Below are 16,411 nucleotides of genomic sequence, written 5' to 3' on the forward strand. Positions count from 1 at the left end.
GATAAATATATAGAAGGTATAATATTTATATGTTATGATGAGAGAGTAGAGAGTTTGTAAGTATTTAAAGACTTCATTGTTGTAAAATGAAAACAAAACTACGTTTGATTAAATGAAACATGATTTGTGAGGATATGTTTGCTATAATATCACTGTTAATAAACTGATGCTACTAAGCTGCGCCTGTGGAAAGACACTGAAGTTTCAATGTCATTTTGTTGCTCCTAATAATTCAGGCACTTTTTATCTGCCTTCGAGTTCAGCGACCGGGACCCGTAACACTAGCGCAGAAATTCCATTGAAAATACTGGGGTAAAATAAACTGTCATATTTTAAAGACAGGGCAGGGGGAAATGGAATTTAATGCAGTGCTTCTTGTCCAGTCTGAGACCCACAATATATCAAATATCTAACAGGCAGTGAAGATCACAGATTTTTAAAGAAATCAGATCTGAAACGTGACAGTATATAGTAGGTCTATAAAGCAGTTGCAAAGTCCTTATATTCAATTGTGTCCACCAAATAATAAACTTAATCTAAATATCTGCTTTAATCCAGAAATATTTATCCAAACACTCAAACACACACACTCTTCAACTGAGTCTCTTCACAAAAACACAGAGAGGATTTGATGTGAACATGTGACCACCTTATATAAGCACCCACAGCTTTAAAAGAGTCTGGAGGTGTCAGGAGAGTTCAGATCCGTCTGTGGAGTGTGTGTGCTTGTGTGTGTGTGTGTGTGCGTGGAAGGGACGGTTTGGTTCTCTGGCCAGAGGGACTGATCTGGTTGAAAAGAAGCTCTGCTGAGATGTTCTTCCGCATTCCTCTCCTGACACCCGGATACATTCGATACCTGCAGGTGAGGGTCCTGTTTCTACAGCTAAAGGAAATGAGTCTCCAACAACGACTTCTTTTCTTTACATTAGATATGGCTATATATCTACTTAGAATCCTTTTTTGTTTAGTTATATTAACAAATATCATGGACCTGTGAATCATAATGTATCCAAGACTGAATCATGTTTTATATCTGCACATGTATCTGTTTGTATTGTGTTCATTTCTCTTAAGAGGACAATACAGGGTTTTCTTAGTCTTTTTAGCTATTAAATTGATGTACAGCATGTATATGTTGGATTCTTGTAATGCTTACAGTTAGTTATGAGTAGGGCCAGACGGAATCTGTGGACATTTTTTTTTTGCTATTTCTGCAGAGAATTTTGGTAAAAATCTGCGGATTTCTGCGTAATTATTTTAGGAGTATCAGAACTAAATAATAAAAAGTATTATCTTTTTAACTTTTATTTATTGTTTAAAATGCAAATCCAATTAGATTCACTTTATTTGGTAAACAAAGCAAGTCTCTCATATAATATCTCTACTAAAAGACAAAAAATGATTATTTACAAACTGCATTGTACATAAATCAGACGAACATTTTCACATTAGTCAATAATATTACTGTCATTAATTAAAAAACTGAATAAATATAATTTTACACACATTTACTCATATAAATAAACAGAATTAATGATGTGCTAAAAATCTGCGGAAGTCTGCGCGTGCAGATTCCGTGTGGGCCTAGTTATGAGTAAAAATGTATGCTAAATAATCAAATCATACTAAAAGTGAATGAGCGTAAGACAGTTAAAGAAACACACACACACACAAAAACTATTAAAAATAAAAAAATGAACTGTAATTTACATGAACAACCCAGACAACACTCAAAAAATGATGCTTGTTTAAACTACTTATTTAATATTTAATAGTTGAACCAACATTGAAATCTTAAGTTTTTTGGTGGTGTGGTGGTGGAGTGGGTTGCACAATCGCCTCATAGCAAAAAGGTCGCTGGTCGAGCCTCGGCTGGGTCAGCTGCCATTTCTGTGTGGAGTTTGCATGTTCTCCCCGTGTTCGCATAGGTTTTCTCCAGGTGATCTGGTTTCCCCCACAGTGCAAAGACATGTGGTACAGGTGAATTGGGTAAGCTAAATTGTCTGTAGTGTATGAGTATGTATGAATGTTTACCAGTGATGGGTTGCGGCTGGAAGGGCATCCGCTGAGTAGAACATGTGCTGGATAACTTGCCAGTTCATTCTGCTGTGGTGACCCCAGATGAATAGAGGGACCAGACTGAAAAGAAATTTGAATGATGTTCAATTTGTAAAAATGATGATGTTAACTTAATTTGTGTAGGGACAACATTTGGAATTGGACGGAATTTTCATTTTTTACAGTGAATAGATTGTTTACCACTCCTAAAAAAGTCAATAATAGTCGATTTGTTAATCTGCAAAGTTTAACTTTAATAATCAAGTGTTGTCAAAGCAAAGATCAAGGTCCCATAATTCAATTTAAAGGCAAAAATAAATAAATAAACAAAAAATAAATAAATAAATAAACAAAAAAAGAAATAAAATTTTTAAAAAATGTACCTTTTTGAGTCTTTTTAAACCTTTTGGACCTTTTTAAATCAGAATGTCTGTCCAGATTAATGTTGAGTAATTAAATCCTGAGCCCAGTGGCATGAGACGCTTGCTCCAAATCTCTAAAACTCTCCTGGCAGCTATTTTAAGACACAGACTGGTCTGGAATTAACCACCTCCGATGTTTTGCTGTTTGTTTTTTATCAATGATGCTCAAAGATGTAATCCAGAAGCACTGTAAATAGACTCTGTAATCTGTTATATACACTGTGTTGTTTATAAACACTTCAAATCGTCTTCAAGGAAACTGCTTAAATGCATGATTATATTGAAAAGCTCAATCGTCTTATTCCTAATCTAGGAAATACAATAATACTTCTAACACCTTCCTGGACTGATCTCTCATTTAACAGTTTTTAAAACAATAATCAAGTCTCTAAAAGAAGCCTTTACTGAAAGTTTCTTCAAAGAACCATTTGTTTTGATCATGTGAAGAACATTATAATAATCTAAAGAATCATTTTCAACAATAAAAAATACTTTTGTGAATTAAAAACATTATTATCATGCAGTGCCAATACAGAACAGGGTTGCCAGGCTTTCACAACAAATCTAGCCTAAAGTATCAAACTATGCCATCACACATTTGGAACTTAAAGTAAATATTTAACATCACTGTATGCATTATACTGTTTCATGTTTGAAAATAAATGTACATTAGTAATTACTAATTGCACCCCATAGAAATGTAGTCTATTTCATCATCCCACCCTTATTATTAAAATAAAAATTTGGCAAAGAAAATTATTTAAACGCAACCATATAAACATAATTAACGCAATATTTCAAGCCTTTAACCCAGGGGTGTCCACACTCGGTCCTGGGGGGCCAGTGTCCTGGAGAGTTTAGCTCTAACCCTAATCAAACACACCTGAACAAGCTAATCAAGCTGTTACTATGTATACTAGAAACTTCCAGGCAGGTGTGTTGAAGCAAGTTGGAGCTAAAGTCAGCAATACATCAGCCCTCCAGGACCGACTTCGGACACCCCTGCTTTAACCCGTGGACTAAAAAACAACCCATGGAAGTAACCAAATACCTCGGGAAAACCATGGAACTGGCAACACTGATAAAGAACCATAATGCATTCTAACAGGATATCCATAAATGCTGACCTCTGACCTATTGTCTTTAGGCAAAAAAAGTCTAAGTATGAGTGAAATAATCCTACATGAAAAAAAAAACTATAGTAATTAATAGTTAATTTGAAAGTGTTTTTGAACCATGTATAGTGAAGTGTATTCTACATACACACTCACTGGCCACTTTATTAGGTACACCTTACTAGTACCGGGTTGGACTACCTTTTGCCTCCAAAACTTTTTTTGAAAATCCTTTAACCCTTTATGCCATAGATCAACAAGCTGCTGGAAATATTACTCAGAGGCTGCGTCCGAAACCGCCTACTACTCAGTAGGTACTGCATTTGAATTTAAACGTACTACTCGGCCGTTAGAAAAGTACGTTCTATACAGTATGAACTTGAAAAGTATGAATGGAATTCCGACGTACTACATCCGCCATTTTGTCATGGTCACGTGACCTGCCTGCGTCAATTGCGTCGCTTTACTCCCATTCATGAATTCACTCGCGGGGCATCATGGGATAGCGCAGCATGCATGGGATGCGCACTCTAGAATCTCGCCGGAAGTAGTAAGTCATCCGGGTACTTCTAGCATACTGTTTTTCTAATTCTATGATTTCGGACATACTACTCGGCTCGACTACTGATTTTAGCGTACTATATAGTATGGAAGTATGCGGTTTCAGACGCAGCCAGAGACTTCAGTCCATATTGACATGACTGCATCACGCAGTTGCTGCAGATTGGTCGGCTGCACAACCATGATGCAAATCTCCCTTTCCACCACATCCCAAAGGTGCTCTATTGGATTGAGCTCCTGTGACAGTGGAGGCCATTTGAGTACAGTGAAGTCATTGTCATGTTCAAGAAACCAGTCTGAGATGATTCATGCTTTATGACATGGTGCGTTATCCTGCTGGAAGTAGCCATCAGAAGATGGGTACACTGTGGTCATAAAGGGATAAACATGGTCAGCAACAATACTCAGGTGGGCTATGGCGTTTACACAATGCTCAATTGGTACTCACAAACCAAAAGTGTGCCAAGAAAATATCCTCCACATCATTACACCACCACCACTGTCTGAATGTCAGACACTGAATGTCACAGCAGAAATCGAGACTCAGACCATGCAACGTTTTTCCAATCATCTATTGTCCAATTATGGTGAGCCTGTGTGAATTGTAGCCTCAGTTTCCTGTTCTTAGCTGGCAGTAGTGGCACACTACTTGTGGTCTTCTGCTGCTGTAGTCCATCTGCCTCAAGGTTTGATGTGTTGTGTGTTCAGAGATGCTCTTCTGCATTTGAGTTACTGTTGTTTTTCTATCAGCTCGAACCAGTCCGGCCATTCGCCTCTGACATCTGGCATCAACAAGGCATTTGCGCCCACAGAACTGCCCCTCACTGGATATTTTCTCTTTTTCTGACCATTCTCTGTAAACCCTAGAGATGGTTGTGCGTGAAAATCCCAGTAGATCAGCAGTTTATGAATTACTCAGACCATTCTGGCACTAACAACCATGCCACATTCAAAGTCACTTAAATCCCCTTTCTTCCCCATTCTGATGCTAAGTTTGAACTGCAGCAGATCGTCTTGACCATGTCTACATGCCTAAATGCATTAAGTTGCTGCCATTTGATTGGTTGATAAGACATTTGAATTAACGAGTAATTGGACAGGTTTACCCAATAAAGTGTATACATTGTACATATATAAACTGTAATAGATATGGTAGTATATTTTAGTTGTTATTACAGTAAACTGTGCTGTATTGCCATAACATACCCTGTAGCTGTGGTACAGAAGTACAGAAATTCATTTGTTTATAGTACTATAGTTGTTGTGTTTCCATAGCAACTATACAATTACCACAACAGATTAATTCATGTACTTTATTGACCTCATTATACAAAGAGCGATTCAGCTCTCATAGAAATAACAAACAGCAGAAAACGATCACTTGCGCTACAAACAAGTGTGTTTATGACTATAGATAAAATTTAAAATCCTTTAATTACAAAATTTCAATGGCTGCACGCCTACACCAGCTCTTACGTGAAAAATAAGGTTAAAAGTGTGGTTCAAAATAACTATAAATTACTAAAGTATTTCTGGATGTTTCGATGTCAATGAAAACAGACGTAAATATAAAACAACATACTCAGTCATCTGTCTTGTGTGTTCAGACTCAGGCAGCGCGGACTGGTCTGCAGACGGAGGGCCCTGTCGTACCCAGATTTGCCATGCTGTTGGGCCTTCTGGGTATTGGGATGTCAGGATACAGCTCTCGACAGCTGACCCTACACTACAAACCATCACCACATCTCCTGCGGTGAAACACAAAGAGAAAACGCACCCATTTTGACTAAAGGTGCAACATTTCTTCAACACATTCCAACAACATCAGTATTACCAGTCAACCACATCATGCTGAAGTTTGTGGTCTTGCTTTGGTTGCGAGGATGGCCGATCTTCAACCAAGCCTTTCCAAACGTATTCTCTGGCAACAATTTGATTTAAGTTTTAGAATCTAGGTAAAATGGGTCTTTCTACGTGCTATCTCAATGCACAAATATCTCAAAATTTCACTTTGTGAAGTTTATTCATAAACAAATTTCGAGAGGATCACGTGCTTATGATTGTTTGCAGCTGTTCCAATTTTAGCTAATGACTGATTATCCTATAAGACGATCCTTAACTCACTATAAATAACCAGACTTTTCTCATCTCAATATCTTCGTCTCGAAGAAACCCCCCCCCCCCCAACCCTACTTTCCCACCTTTCAAACGGGCGTCACGGTGACCAGCGATTAGCGCTGTTGCCTCACAGCAAGAATGCCCCTGGTTTAATTACTTTCCAAACCAGACGGCATTTCTGTGCGGAGTTTGCTTGTTCTCTCTTTATTTTTTTGCGCTCCTCCTCTCATGTTTTACCTGCCGCAATTAAAGGCCCCTGCACATTTTACTGCAAGTTAAATGCAACCCAGGCTCATTCTGAAAACGTAGTCCCGTGGACGTTTCTGAAGAATTTGATTAAAGATTAGTAAAACAACTTAATTCCTCCTGTGTATTAACATGAATTAATTGATCACCTTAAGACCAGTGGTAGGGAACCTATGCATTTTTCTCTGTTTCTTGTGTGTAGGCTCAGAAATTTTACTTTTATAGTGACGAATAAGTTGTTTTCATTGCCTTTAATGCAAAATTTTTAATTATAAACTTAGGAGACTGAGAAAAATGCTCATTTTAGTAGTTAACTCTTAATATATACAGATGTATGTACACCCCCAATGGCTCTTTAAAAAAATGCATTTGCCAAAAAAATCAGAAATGGCACTTTGCTGAAAAAAGGTTCCCGACCCCTGCCTTTAGACTAACAATGTGTAGTAGCAAATGAAACCTATTTAAAACATAAAATATTTGTATTTCATGATGACGTTAATATAGCTTAAAAATACAACTGACGTTTTTAAGTAATTTGTTCGATTAAATGAAATGGCTTTTAATTTGAATGAGTTATTAAACATTAATTTAAGTAGTTTTCACTTTAGTTTATTTTAAAAATGTTAACAAATGGAAACTCGTTGTATATTGTTAATGCCTATGAATAATGCTAAGCTTTTCAAATCAATATCTCGGGTGTTTTGTAAGCCATTTTAACATATGAAAATGTTTATTTATTTAAAGGTCCCATGAAGTACTTCGAAATATGCATTTTTATTCGATGTTTGATGTAATCTCAACCAAAACACAAAAAAAGGCTGGGACATAGGGTAGCTCCTCCCCCTTTTTAAATGCAAATGAGAATTGTCTTGAAGGGGCAGGGCATGTCAGTTACAAGAGAGCATTTGATTGGTTATGATTTGAGGTGACAAACCGTAAATCCATTTAGGCGAAAGTGACAAACTACAAGCTATAAACTACATGTTTGTATCAGTTTAATATGTGGATTTTGTCACTGTTTTGGAGCACACTAGCTTATAGATATCTTGAAAACTACGATACTATCTTCTAAATATCTTTATTTTAATTTCATGGGACCTTTAAAACATATTTTAAATGTTTATTTATAAAAATGTTATTGGAAAATAACGTCTTGAAGAATGAACAACACTCTGAAGACAACAATATAAATATACTTAAATGAAACCTAAAATAACTCTTCACTGTATTTTTAAGTTGTTCATGTTCATTATTAGGGTTTATTGTAATACTGAATAATGGAACATGTTTATTTTTGGGACATAAAATATGGTAAAGCTTCTGATTTTACCAAAAATGCATGTAAATGTCCTAAAGAAACACAAGGCTGTAAACTGGGCAGAATTAAGCATTTAGCATTAATGCTTAAGTATGACCGCAGCTTTTATTGATTTCTTTAAAGTCAATTTAAGAGACATATTGCTGTAATGAACAGATTCGATTTCAGCAGGTCACCTTCATAACAGTGAGTCACCGTTTACAAGGCTTCATCTTTAAAATACACACTGAGCATTTAATATCGCATTTGTCCAAGGCAGGCAATTTCTCTCTGGCTGTCTGGAAATGAGTTATTCTTTGTTATATAAACTGTAGGTCAAAGACGAGATGTCCCAATCTGAACTGAAAACAATCATCAAATTAAATTGACAAAGTATTTTTATAATCATATTAGAAAGTATATAACCTTTGCGAAAAATAAAATGTGAAAATGTATGGGTGACGTAATGGTTTATCGGCATTCATTCAAATTTAAACAGATATGTACTTTTTAAAATATATATATAAGTAAGTAATGGCACCCAAACTGTATATATATTTAAGATGAGATGCTTCTTGTTGACAATGTTATATTGGCAAAGCACAAAAATACAACAATATAATAGTATATTAAAAACAAACAACTCATAAAAATCCAAAAATACAACAATGCCACTATTATCCCTTAAAATTGATTCTAGTTCATAATTATTATCCCTGACATATATCTAGTAAATTAATAAAATAATGTATATTGCAGAAATGTTATTTTATTGATTTACTATTTCTGAGGAAATGCATAAAAGACCCTTTTTACAACTATTATACGTTCTATGAATTTAATATTTTGTATCATTTCATTTGTTTATAAAAACACTTTGAGTTCCAATGGAAATATACAGTTGAAGTCAGAATTATTAGCCCCCCCCTGTTTATCCCCCCATTTCTATTTAACGTAGAGCAGATTTTTAAATACATTTCTAAACATAATAGTTTTAATAACTCATCTCTAATAACTGATTATTTTATCTTTGCCATCATGAAAGTAAACAATAGGGGATAGGGGAATTAGGCAAGTTATTGTAAACCGACGGTTTGTTCTGTAGACTATAAATATCCATATAGCTTAAAGAGGCTAATAATTTTGACCTTAAAATTATGTTTAAAAAAAGTAAAAACTGCTTTTATTCTAGCTGAAATAAAACAAATAAGATATATTATCAGACATACTGTGAGAAATACTGTGAGAAACTTTTTTAAACATAATTTGGGAAATATTTAAAAAAAGAAATTTAAGAGGGGCTAATAATTCTGACTTCAACTGTATATTTGAGTGTATAATTATTTGTGCTAATATGTATTTACTTTCTATTCACTGTAAAGCATGTATTTATACACTGTTTAGCTTTGAGAGCAGGACAGTATTTCTTTTACTTGGGTGTTCAGAACTCATCATCTGGCTTTTTTTCCAGTTTGTGTTTGGCACTGTGGTTTGCCAGCCCCAGTGTCACGCAGAAAGTAGACAGAGCCAGAGTTTAACCAGCTGAAATGCCCATGAAAGACGCTGACCTGTAGAAACTCTCTCCTATACTCTAAAAATGATTTTTGCTGCTTGTTCAAACTACTTATTTAATATGAGCTGAATTGACACGATTCTTGAGTTTTTTGAAGGACAACTTAATGTTTTTATGTTCAACCTATATTTGTAAAAACAATTAAGTCAACTTAACATGAAGGAATTGTGTGGAAGCCAGCATTTTTTACAGTGTAGGCATCTGATGTAAATGATCTCTTAAGGCAAGACACTGCAGGTGAACAGGGTAAAAGTTTATATAAAATGTAATTATTTACTTTCCCAACTGACATTAAGAACTGCAAAAAAATGTGCTATGTGTTTTTTATAATGTTTTGCTTACATATGCAAATGAGCCATTACTTCATTAAGAATGCACTGCTTTGCAGTCCAAACATACTAGTGTTTTTATAAAGAGATTTTCATTCATTCATTAATTTTCCTTCAGCTTTGTTCCTTTATTCATCAGGGGTAGCCACAGCGGAATGAACCGCCAACTTATCCAGCAAATGTTTTACACAGCAAAAAACTTTTCAGCTGCAACGCAGTACTGGGAAACACCCATACGCATTCATTCATACTCATACACTATGGTCAATTTAGTTTATTCAATTCACCTATAGCGCATGTCTTTGGACTGTAATCACCCGGAGGAAACCCACACCAACATGGGTAGAACATGCAAACTCCATACTAAAATGCCAACAGACCTAGCCGGGACTTGAACTAGCAACCTTCTGGCTGTGAGACGACAGTGCTAACCACAGAGCCACTGAGCTAGAGATTTTGTGAATCTTTTTGTCTCATCATAATTCAGAAAATTATGTGAACAGCCAGACAAGAAATATTTACTGCTCAAAAAGGAATACTTGGAGTCACATTGTATTGTTTCATTTATTTATTTATTATTAAATGTTTTAAAATAAGCTTCTCCTGCTCACCCAAGTGGCATTTATTTAATCAAAAATAAAGTAAAAATTGTAAAATAGTGAAATGTTATTGCACTATAAAATAACTGCTAAAAAGTGGTTTATAATTTAATTTAGTCATTTATTTCATTGATTTTAATGATGAATTTTCAACTTCATTACATTAGTCTTCAGAGTCATATGATTCTTCAGAAATTACTCTAATCTTAATTATTATTATTATTATTAATAATAGTAATAGTAATGAAATCAATTATGACTGGAGTAATAAATTCATCTGCATACAATAAGAAAGCAGTTATTTAAAATTTTAATAAATATTTAAATATTGCCGCCTTGATGAACAGTTTCACACTATTTTGTAGAATGAAACATATGTATTTAGGCATATTATGTATCCCTCTTTAAAAAAAACAGATACATATACAGATATATGTATACATATATAACTAAAACTCTAACGTTTGGTGGATATACAATTCGAAGATTTTATACCTTTTCAAATATTTTATAAGCTCTGCTTAATAAAGAGAAGATTTTTTCGACATTTTTAAATTATAATATGTAATATGTAATATATATATATATATATATATATATATATATATATATATATATATATATATATATTAAAAACTCAAAAACTCTAAAACATCACTTGAGAATTCAAATTTCACAGGAGGGATAATAATTTTGCCTTCAACTGTATGTCTTGCTGAAGTAAAGATTCATGGCTCAGTGCTAGAGAAAAGAAAATTCAACTTGTTGAAACAGCCTTTAAAATCGATATTTTTAATTGAAATCTACCGACACAAATTCATTTATTTTGTGTTTTCTTTATACTAAATAAACACTTTATGAGAAGCCAAAACGTTTCTCAGTACTGGCTTGCAGCTGGAAGGGCATACAATGCGTAAAACATATGCAGGAATAGTTGGTGGTTCATTCCACTGTGGCGCCCCCCTGATAAATAAAGGACGAAAGAAAATGAATAAATGAATGAGAAGCTAAAAAGACCAAAATCTCAGGTGCCTGCAGTGTCTTGCCTTTAAAGATTGGAGAAATGAGTGAAACAAAATGTAAAAAGTGTGTGTTTTGGCATTGGCTCACAGTGAACGTCTCACCGTCAGCGAAATGTCAGTGTTTTTGAGAATGGGCTTCAGTGCTGAGTCATGTAAAGATGTCATGACGTCTCAGACAGACATTCAGAAGAGGAGCTTATGTTCTTAAATCAGTCTAATCTCTAATCCATTTACTGTTGGCTGATAATGTAAGGTCAAAGACTGTTATTTAGAGAACAACAAACGCCAGCCACATCACCTGGAGACGCCGAGCTGTCCTGATTGAGAACATTTTGAGGGACTCTGCACTTTGATGACAGAAATGATTGTATTTTTTAAGCTCCTTTTGAATGAAGAAAGGGAATATCACATCTTGTAATATATGTGAATTTGTATATTGTATTTACAAAATAAAATATTTATGCACCAATATATGCATCAGCCATTTTGTGCATGTTCATACATCTACTTAAATGAACACATATTTGCAAGACTTGTACGTAATTACTTAACACCTCCAATTTACAGCTGGTTTATTGACTTTTGTTAAAGCAAAACTAATTGTTTTTTCACAGTCTAATAACTTTTTCGTATATCATTGAGAGCCATGGGCCGAAGATAAATATACCAAACTAGTGCATATTAAAGTTGCCATGGGTAATTTCCAGTGGTGTAAAGTAACTAATTGTGTCACTGATAAGAAGATGATGGATGTTTACTGTATGATGACCGAATGGCCTTAAACACTCAGCAAGACGTCAACATGACATCAAATATTTGTTGTAGAAAACGACTGAATCAGCTGGTCTATTGTTCGCGAGTCGTGTTGCTGTCGATGTTATAATTGTAGCTTTAATAATATTGTGATATTCAAGATCTGTAATGTAATACAGCTCTGGATAACTTGAAACAGCGACCACAAGTCTCTCCTCCATCATTAAAAGTTTGCCATAGTCGCCTTGACAACCCAAACCCCGCTGTCACATCAACAGAAACCCTGCAGTGCTCATTTAACTGAAGAATGAAAAAAAAACATGATTGAGGCAACGCTTTTTCTGCAAAACTTGAGGCGCGCAGGGCCTCGCAGATCGTAAAACACTGGCGGCATCAGTAAACCATTCAACAGATTCCCCTTATGCAGCCAAACTTTAAAAATATATAAAGTATATTTTTTAATCGTTTAACTGATACCATTAATCGGTTACAAACGCACCCTTTCGGTTAAAGGAAAATCAGTTATTTTGAGCATCCCTAATTAAACCGCATCCGCAAGCTCAAAAATAGATTTTATTTTCTCTCAACGCTGCACGCCGGATATCCGGCATCGTGCCGGAATACTTTAACCCCTGCATAGTACCCTAACGTCATGGGGATCGTGCATTTTGTTTAGAAAAGAAAATCAGGTTGACGCCAGAATTCAATATCAGGCTGATGTCAGTGTCCAACGTCCAATCTAAAACCAACCAAATATCAACGTCTAATGATAAAGCACACTGCAGCCACCAAATATCAACGTCTAATGATAAAGGACACTGCAGCCACCAAATATCAATGTCTAATGATATTTAACGTCTTATAATAATTACAGCTTAACGTTGTGTGGACATTACTACTATGACGTCTATCAGATGTTGGATACAACATACTAATCCATACTAGAAACATGCTAGCGACATACTAATCCATACTAGAAACATACTAATGACATACTAATCCATACTAGAAACATACTAATGACATACTAATCCATACTAGAAACATACTAATGACATATTATTCCATACTAGACACATACAACATACTAATCCATACTAGAAACATACTAATGACATACTAATCCATACTAGAAACATGCTAACGACATACTTATCCATACTAGAAACATACTAACGACATACTAATCCATACTAGAAACATAATAATGACATATTAATCCATACGAGACACATACAACATACTAACTCATACTAGAAACGTGCTAACGACATACTTATCCATACTAGAAACATACTAACGAAATACTAATTCATACTAGAAACAAACTAATGACATACTAATCCATACTACAAACATACTAATGACATATTATTCCATACTAGACACATACAACATACTAATCCATACTAGAAACATACTAACGAAATACTAATCCATACTAGAAACATACTAATGACATACTAATCCATACTAGAAACATACTAATGACATACTAATACATGCTAACGACATACTTATCCATACTAGAAACATACTAACGCCATACTAATCCATACTAGAAACATAATAATGACATATTAATCCATACGAGACACATACAACATACTAATTCATACTAGAAACATGCTAATGACATACTTATCCATACTAGAAACATACTAACGAAATACTAATCCATACTAGAAACAAACTAATGACATACTAATCCATACTAGAAACATATTAATGACATATTATTCCATACTAGACACATACAACATACTAATCCATACTAGAAACATACTAACGAAATACTAATCCATACTAGAAACATACTAATGACATACTAATCCATACTAGAAACATACTAATGACATACTAATCCATACTAGAAACATACTAATGACATATTATTCCATACTAGACACATACAACATATTTATCCATACTAGAAACATGCTAACGACATACTTATCCATACTAGAAACATACTAACGACATACTAATCCATACTAGAAACATAATAATGACATATTAATCCATACGAGACACATACAACATACTAATTCATACTAAAAACATGCTAACGACATACTTATCCATACTAGAAACATGCTAGAGACATACTAATCCATACTAGAAACATGCTAGCGACATACTAATCCATACTAGAAACATGCTAACGAAATACTAATCCATACTAGAAACATACAAATGACATACTAATCCATACTAGAAACATACTAATGACATATTATTCCATACTAGACACATATAACATACTAATCCATACTAGAAACATGCTAACGACATACTTATCCATACTAGAAACATGTTAACATGCTAACGAAATACTAATCCATACTAGAAACATACTAACGACATACTAATCCATACTAGAAACATAATAATGACATATTAATCCATACTAGACACATACAACATACTAATCCATACTAGAAACATACTAATGACATATTATTCCATACTAGACACATACAACATATTTATCCATACTAGAAACATGCTAACGACATACTTATCCATACTAGAAACATACTAACGACATACTAATCCATACTAGAAACATAATAATGACATATTAATCCATACGAGACACATACAACATACTAATTCATACTAAAAACATGCTAACGACATACTTATCCATACTAGAAACATGCTAGAGACATACTAATCCATACTAGAAACATGCTAGCGACATACTAATCCATACTAGAAACATGCTAACGAAATACTAATCCATACTAGAAACATACAAATGACATACTAATCCATACTAGAAACATACTAATGACATATTATTCCATACTAGACACATATAACATACTAATCCATACTAGAAACATGCTAACGACATACTTATCCATACTAGAAACATGTTAACATGCTAACGAAATACTAATCCATACTAGAAACATACTAACGACATACTAATCCATACTAGAAACATAATAATGACATATTAATCCATACTAGACACATACAACATACTAATCCATACTAGAAACATGCTAATGACATACTAATCCATACTAGAAACATGCTAACAACATACTAATCCATACTAGAAACATGCTAACGACATACTAATCCATACTAGAAACATGCTAACGATATACTAATCCATGCTAGACACATACAACATATTAAGCCAAATCAAAGGTTACCATGGGCCAACGTCGGCCCGCGGGCACTAGTTTGGGCATCTCTGGTCTAATATATAATAATTGTGTACTTTTTTAGATAACATTTTTGCATATTTTACTGAAACACATGGACTTGCACTCACCTAAGATATAACTAATTGTAAACTAGAAGTATAATAAACTTAAAAATACCTTTTTATTATAAATTAATTATTATTTTTTTAAATTAACATACTCTTTCATATATTTTGTTTTCGGCTTAGTCCCTTTATTAATCAGGGGTCGCCACAGCGGAAAGAACCGCCAACTTATTCAGCATATGTTTTACACAGCGAATGCAGCCGCAACCCATCACTGGGAAATAGTTAACATACTATACTTTAAAAAATAGTTTTTACAAAATAAAATATTTATGCATGTAAAGAGATATCAACATTTTTAGAAACAGGTTTACACAACTATTTAAATCAACACAAACCATATTATTTTGTTTGTTTATTTGATATAAAGGTTTAGTTTTTGAAACTAAAAAGCATTGTTCTTTTATTATTATTATTATCATTATTATACGTAAACAAATATTTCTAATAAAAAAACTCAATATCTAATCCATTGGGTTACAACAATCCAGCATTTTTTTAAATGCACAAATGAAAAAAATAAAATGAAAAAAAAAATTTTTTTTTTGCACAATACTATAGTGACATACTTGAATTAATCTGTTAATCTGGTAATTCTAGTTGCAATGGTAATACCACAAGTGCAGTAATATAAACAACTTACCCAATACTTTTCCTACAACTTAAGGGTATATTATACCACAATACACCATTTACTGTATTCATAGCTATTGTATACTACAGTATCACAGTTTATTGTAGTTACTAAAGTAAATTGAAGTATTAATTAACAAAGTTTTGTCAATTCTATAATAGAAAAAACATAATACACTTTACTAAGGTTAAAAACACTACATTATGTTACTATAAACTGTGTGTCTGCCTTTTGCACAATTTTATAAATGAAACATTAAATGTCAAAGCTCGCGTCATGCAGTAGAGGGCACTACTGCACCAAAACCTGGCAACAACCTGAACTTTAGCAGCAACTCACAAACATTTCCTCTCCCAAAATCTGATTAACTCCTACTAAACTGTTTATATTTG

At 33.9% G+C, this 16,411-nt stretch overlaps 2 long non-coding RNA genes across 2 annotated transcripts in view; one reads left to right on the forward strand and one right to left on the reverse strand.

Annotated features, from left to right (window-relative positions):
* Positions 1–712: 712 nt before the first annotated feature.
* LOC103909705 (uncharacterized) lies at positions 713–11,809 on the forward strand. The gene is given in 2 exon segments (NR_170150.1): positions 713–862; positions 5,764–11,809. It is a non-coding gene; the product is annotated as an uncharacterized lncRNA (long non-coding RNA).
* Positions 1,751–16,411, reverse strand: part of LOC137489142 (uncharacterized) — a 57,599-nt gene continuing 42,938 nt past the window's right edge. The window contains exons 3-5 of the long non-coding RNA XR_012398662.1: positions 5,739–5,904; positions 2,035–2,139; positions 1,751–1,944 (exon numbers count right to left, since the gene is read on the reverse strand). This is a non-coding gene — a long non-coding RNA (uncharacterized lncRNA). The remainder of the gene's footprint in view (positions 1,945–2,034; positions 2,140–5,738; positions 5,905–16,411) is intronic.

The sequence above is a fragment of the Danio rerio genome, chromosome 23 (genome assembly GCF_049306965.1).
Source record: "Danio rerio strain Tuebingen ecotype United States chromosome 23, GRCz12tu, whole genome shotgun sequence".
In the NCBI taxonomy this organism is placed as follows: domain Eukaryota; kingdom Metazoa; phylum Chordata; class Actinopteri; order Cypriniformes; family Danionidae; genus Danio; species Danio rerio.